A 6,879-nucleotide genomic window follows, 5' to 3' on the forward strand; every position below is an offset into this window, starting at 1 on the left:
ACTCTAGGCAAGCTTGATTGCTGCTATGAGATACTTCTGATACCTGGCACCAGGAAGTCTGTTTCTGAAAAGACAAAGTCGGTAAAGTTAATTGTACCTAAAGTGTGCATTTCTCCAAAAGCATAGCTTCTACTTTCTCATCATCGGATTAAGGTTTAAGAACAAGATGAAAAATGGCTTCCCACTCTCGGTCTGTCCTTTCAGATAATATTTAATCCTTTGCTTTAGAACAAATGTCCAGTTTGTGGTGAAAATGATTAAGACATTCAAACATTGTCTTTTTGTTTTCTTTCAATAATGTCAGACCAGCACATTTTATTGTTGCTGCTGGTTTTCGTCAATATTTGCTTTTTTTTTTTTTTTTTTTAAAGCAGGATTTATTGAGAGGACAGAAAAGTTCCCTCAGTGGGAGGGAACATGAAGGGGTTGCCCAACATTTGCTTTTTTGAAAAAATGTGCATGTTTATTTTCTTACATTAGTGGTTGCATATTTATTGGCCCTTTCCACAAGTTCTGTCCACTGATCTTTAAGAAAATATTTTAAAACCTGCACACAAAATTGTAAAATCTGCACGCAGAATTTTAAAGCCTGCACATAGAATTCTAAAGCCTGAACACAGAATTCTAAAGCATGCACACTTTTCAAAGTAGATTCTGTCGTTTTAGAGGTTTGTGTCTGATTAAGTTCATCTAAAACTTCATTCCAGAAAAAAGTTAACCCAGAAAAGATAAATAGCCTCAGTAGAGAGCAAAGTCTACTGATTTGTGCCTGCATTTTCTTTTGGATGGATAGTATGGTACTTCAAAGGTTGGGATTAACTTTTCAAAATTTGTCTTTACTATGTGCACAGCTTCAAAATGAACACGCCCTTGTGTCTGGGAATGCCTTTTTGTTGCTGTACTTACAGTCTGCAGCATTTTCCATCAACAAATCTTTGCAAAAGTGATAAAAAGAAGAAATATATTTTTTTCAACTCCCCTCCCCCAAACAAATCGCACGTGAAGAAACACTTCCAAAAGAGTGAAGTTTGGAGATGGATTTGCACAGGGCACAAGTAAGGATTTGGTATACATTTCTTTGACTTTTATCCAAACACCACGGTGAGTATTGGCCATAGTTTCAGCATTGTCATATTCATGGCCCTAATAAAGATTCATGTCCAGTATATCACTATCTAGTCATATTGTAACAGCTATATGAATTCAGGAGCAGTTATTCTATAAATGGGAAAACAAAAAACAAACAAAAAACCCAAGAATGACTTCTTTCATTCAGATTTGCTGTCCTTAATATGAGCATAACTGAGCACTTTACATTTGATCAGGGTGTGAAACATTTTGAAGACTAAGTGCTATGAAAAAGAACCAAGGGGCCCGGTGCAGTGGCTAAAACCTGTAATCCCAGCACTTTGGGAGACTGAGGTGAGAGGATTGCCTAAGATCAGGGGTTCGAGACCAGTCTGGGCAACATGGTGAGACCTCTTCTCTACAATAAATCAAAAAATAAGCCGAGCATGGTAGCGTGCACACCTGTAGTTCTAGCTACTTAGAAGGCTGAGGCGGAAGGATCGCCTGAGCCCAGCAGGTCGAGACTGCAGTGACTGTGAGCATGCCACTCCATTCCAGCTTGGGCTACAGAGTGAGATTTTGATTCAAGAAAAAAGAAAAAAGGAAAAAAAGAACCAATAACTTTTGAACATGGACAGAACCCAAAATGAACATGAATTATTCCATATCCCCATGAACCTAATTGAGAAACAAATATGTGTAGCTGAGTGTATTAGTCCATTTGGGTTGCTGTGGCAGATTATCAATAGACTGGAATGCTTAACAACAAACATTTGTTTCTCACAGTTCTGGAATCTAGGAAGTCTACGGTCTAGGTCCCTGCATATCTGGTGCCTGGTGAGGGTCCTTTTCCTGGTTTGCAGATGGTTATCTTCTTGTATCCTTATAAGGTAAAGAGCAGAGTGTGGATCAAATCTCCTGTGTCTTCTGGGGGCATTAGTCCCATTTATGAGGGCTCCACCTTTGTAACCTAATTACTTCCCAAATGCTTTACCTCCAAATACCATCACAAAGGGGACTTAGGATTCAACATAGGAATCTGGGGAGACACAAACCTTCAATTCATAGCATTGAGTCTGCATATGTTGGGAACTGGTTGCAAAAATGGGAGTCCTTCAAATTAACTTTCCCATAGAATACAGTATGTATTAATGAATAAACAACAAAAATGTGCTCATTTATAGTTTACGTGTATATTATTAAAACTTACATTGGTCTGGCGTGGTGGCTCAGCCTGTACTCCCAGCACTTTGGGAGGTGGAGGTGAGAGGATTGCCTGAGCCCGGGGGTTCAAGACCAACCTGGGCAACTTGGTGAGACCTCATTTTTATAATAAATCACAAAAATTAGTTGGGCATGGTGGTGTGTGTCTGTAGTTCCAGCTACTTGGAAGGCTGAGGCAGAGGATTGCCTCAGCCCTGCAGGTCCAGGCTGCGGTGGCCATGGGCATGCCACTGCACTCCAGCCTGGGTGACAGAATGAGATACACACACACAAAAAAACCCTTAATATTAGCTGCAACAAATGTTTAAAACTTAGGCTGGGTGCAGTGGCTCATGCCTATAATCCCAGCACTTTGGGAGGCCGAGGTGAGAGGATTACCTGAGCCCATGGGTTCGAGCCCACTCTGGACAACTTGGCAAGACCTCATCTCTACAATAAGTCAAAAAATTAGCTGGGCATGGTGGTGTGTGCCTGTAGTTCCAGCTACTTGGAAGACTGAGTCAGAAGGATCACCTGAGCCCAGCTGCATACCAGTCTGGGCGACAGAATGAGACTCTGACTTAAAAAAATAAAAATAAATAAAACATACCAGCTAAATATTTTTGGGGGAGAATGTGCATTTTATCACTGATATTATTTAGAATTGACAATGCATGGTCATAAGAAAAGAGCAGACTGATTTTAACCTTTATTACTGCTTTTAACCTTTTTTTAAATTTAAAATTTTTATTTATTTATTTATTTTGAGTCGGAGTCTCACTCTGTTGCCCAGACTGGAGTGCAGTGGCCGCTCCCGGCCACCGTGGCCTTGACCTGCTGGGCTCTGGCGATCCTTCCGCCTCAGCCTTCCAAATAGTTGGAATTACAGGTGCGCACTACCAAGACCGGCTAATTTTTGATTTATTGTAGAGAGGAGATCTCGCCAAGTTGCCCAGGAGGGTCTCGAACCCGTGGGTTCAGGCAATCCACTCACCTCAGCCTCCCAAAGCGTGGGATTACAGGCTGAGCCACCGAGCCCAGCTAAAATTTTTATTTTTGTGGAGACAGGATCTTGCCATGTTGTCCAGGCTTTCTCTAACTCCCAGTCTCAAGCAACCCCCTTACTGCCGCTTCCCAAAGTGCTGGGATTACAGGCCTGAGCACTGGTCTACTTTTCACCCTTCTAAAGACTTTTTAACCTTTCAAAAAGTCCAGGGCACTCACATGCTCATGAGAGCAATCTTTTCTTAATATGTATGTTGGTCCTTATTCGTTTAATCATGATCCCCAAATTTTCTTTATCTCCCATCAGACACTTATAACACTTTGCAATTATATATTTATTTGTGTGTTTATGTGAGGTGTCTGTGTCCTCATGAGACTGTAGCTTGTACTCTCATGAAGAAGAAGAAACTACAGCCCCTCTGGTCACCTATATTTTCATGCCTAGCACAGAATCTGACACAGAGTGGGCAGGCAATAAATACTTGTAGAAGAAATACATGAAAAAAATTTAGAATAGTATATAAGGGGCAATAGATCTGGAGAGATTGGCATTTCGAAGTAGTCACTTTATTCAATTAGGTGTTTCTTTAAACACCTCTTCTGGGTTTTATTACTCACAGCAAGTACTTGCAAGGCCTGTTATTGTACACTCATATATTCCCATCGAAGGTGATCATCAGACATTGTATTTTTTTTAAATAATTCAATTAGGCTGTACTTTCTCTTCTTTAGTAAGTATAGCCATATTACATTTTAAACAGAGAGAGATTATCAACCTGAAGTCATTAAGGGCATGCATGACAGTTAACTCTGATATCCTGACACAAAGCCGAAACAACACCTTTTTTTGTAATATGAGAATTTGAAAGTATGGTTGCTCCAGTTCTAGAAAGTGGATATAAGTAAATAAGTAGGCTAATGTGTAATAAGATCGATGATAGTATAATAATAGACTATAAGTAAAGAGGATAGTGAATGAAGTAGGTAGGATGTTGACCTCTCCCCTCCCCCAAGACGTTCATGATCTATTCCCCAAAACCCATGACTCGATTACTTTATGTAGCAAAAGGAATTTTGCAGATGATGTGACTAAATTTAGGACCTTAGGATAGGGAGGTTACCTTGGATTGTCTAGGTGGGTTTTATGTAACCACATTAAGAACACCAGAAAGTCAGAAAAGGAGGTGTGATGACAGAAGCAGAGATCACAGTAAGATTCGAAGCTGCTGTGTTGTTGCTGGCTTTGAAGATGGAGGAAGATGGGGCCATTAGCCAAGGAATGCAAGTGACCTCCTGAACTAGAAAAGGCAAGAAAACAGATTGCCCTCTAGAGGTTATGGAAGGAGAGAGGTCTTCTAACACCTTGATTTTAGCCCAATCAGATTGATTTTGAACTTCTGACTTCTAAAACTGTAAGATAATAAATTTGTGTTATTTTCAAACCACTAAATTTGTGGTAACTGGGACCACTTTGGCTTAGCTCTCATATTGCTGCTGTGTGCTTTAAGATGTGGCTGTGTATTGAAAACAAAAGAGACTGAGTGCAGTGGCTTACACTTATAATCCCAGCACTTTGGGAAGCCGAGGTGAGAGGATTGCCTGAGCCCAGGTTCAAGACCAGCCTGGGCAACTTGGTGAGACCTCATTTCTATAATAAATCAAAAAATTAGCCGGGCATGATGATGCGTGCCTGTAGTTCCAGCTACTTGGAAGGCTGAGGAGGAAGGATTGCCTGAGCCCAGCAGGTAGAGGTTGCAGTGGCTGGGAGTGTGCCACTGCCCTCCAGCCTGGGTGACAGAGTGAGACTCCAACTCAAAATAAAAAGAGAAAAAAAGAAAAAAGAAAAGAGCTTATGAGAAAAACAAAACAAAAAATACAAAACAAAACAAACAAACACATGCTTTGAATTTGGGCCTGGTAAGGGCGCTGTGGATCCATGACTCAGCATGTTATGGGAAATCAGTTTCTCCCTGTTAAATTGCAGAACCACACAAGGGCTGAATGAAAGCTTACTTAAGAGAGACTTCTATGTAGCTCAAGAATTGCACAGAATGCAACCACGTCCATCTGAGAGCACGACGTAGTCCTTAGTACTGCAGAATCACAGATGGAGTGCAAGATTCTGTCTCCTCTACTGCTTCCTTGACTAGAACTTTGAGAAGAGCTAGACTGGAGTGGATGAGGCTTTATGGATTTGTAGTCACTGTTTTGAGCCATTTCAAGGATAAGTGGTTACTGAAGGTTGAATGTGTCCTCCCAAAAAGATAATTAAAGTCCTGGTCTCTAGTACCCATAAATATGACCTTATAGCCGGGCTCGGTGGCTCAGCCTGTAATCCCGTGCCTTTGGGAGGCTGAGGTGAGTGGATTGCCTGAGCCCGCAGGTTCGAGACCCGCCTGGGCAACTTGGCGAGACCACATCTCTACAACAAATCAAAAACTAGCCGAGCGTGGTAGCGCGCGCCTGTAGTTCCAGCTACTTGGAAGGCTGAGGCGGAAGGATTGCCAGAGCCCAGTAGGTCGAGGCTGCGGTGGCCGTGAGCGGCCACTGCACTCCAGTCTGGGAGACAGAGTGAGACTCCAACTCAAAAAAAAAAAAAGAAAAGTTTAGCTGCTGTGAGGATTTGCACCTGCCTCCTCCCACTTCCTAGCCTGTACTAAGAAAGGTCCAAGCTGTAAATGAATCCCTCCAAAGAGACTTGTAAGCATCAGGGACCTTTGGAAAACTGGGAGCGGGGGCAGTTAGAGCCAGAGACCAAACGAATCTCTGAGCTCCTTGTTATTGTCTGAAGTGGGGATGGCATGGGGTACAGGTGCTATATTTGGGAGATATGTCATAGATCCTTATTTGTAGCTCGAACTATGGCTGGACACCTAGGTTTAAGGTGCAACTTGGTTAACACGAAACACAACAGACCTGGAAAAGTTGTTTGCATTAATCAGATTAGGATTAACTAATATTTTGATTAAAGATCCAGAGAATATGTCAGAGACAAAGAAATGAGAGTTACATGGAATTCCTTGCTCCAGTAGTTGTGAAACCAACCAAACCAAATAACCACCTATGTCATTCATCCGAAAGTAGATAACAACTAAATGTTAGCATATTGTAATTGTTTCTATTCTAATTTAGATGACTGGTCTACATGTCCTATTAGAAAAAGGATCAAACCGGCTTGGTGGCTCAGCCTGTAATCCCACACCTTTGGAAGGCTGAGGTGAGTGGATTGCCTGAGCCCGCGGGTTCGAGACCTGCCTGGGCAGGTGAGACCTCATCTCTACCATAAATCAAAAAAAAAAAAAAAAAAAAAAAATGAGCTGGGCGTGGTAGCGCGCGCCTGTAGTTCCAGCTACTTGGAAGGCTGATGAGGGATGGATTGCCGGAACCCAGCAGGTCGAGGTTGCAGTGGCCGGGAGAGGCCACTGCACTCCAGTCTGGGCGACAGTGAGACTCCAACTCAAAAAAAAAAAAAAAAAAGATCAACTTCATTAAATATCAATGTTCTTTATCTTGTTTCTATATACAATTAAGATTTATTTTAAAATATAAGTATGAAATATATATATATGTATACACACACACACACACACACACACACATACA

The sequence above is a fragment of the Carlito syrichta genome, unplaced genomic scaffold (assembly GCF_000164805.1).
Source record: "Carlito syrichta isolate Samal-C Ts95f unplaced genomic scaffold, Tarsius_syrichta-2.0.1 Scaffold312501, whole genome shotgun sequence".
In the NCBI taxonomy this organism is placed as follows: domain Eukaryota; kingdom Metazoa; phylum Chordata; class Mammalia; order Primates; family Tarsiidae; genus Carlito; species Carlito syrichta.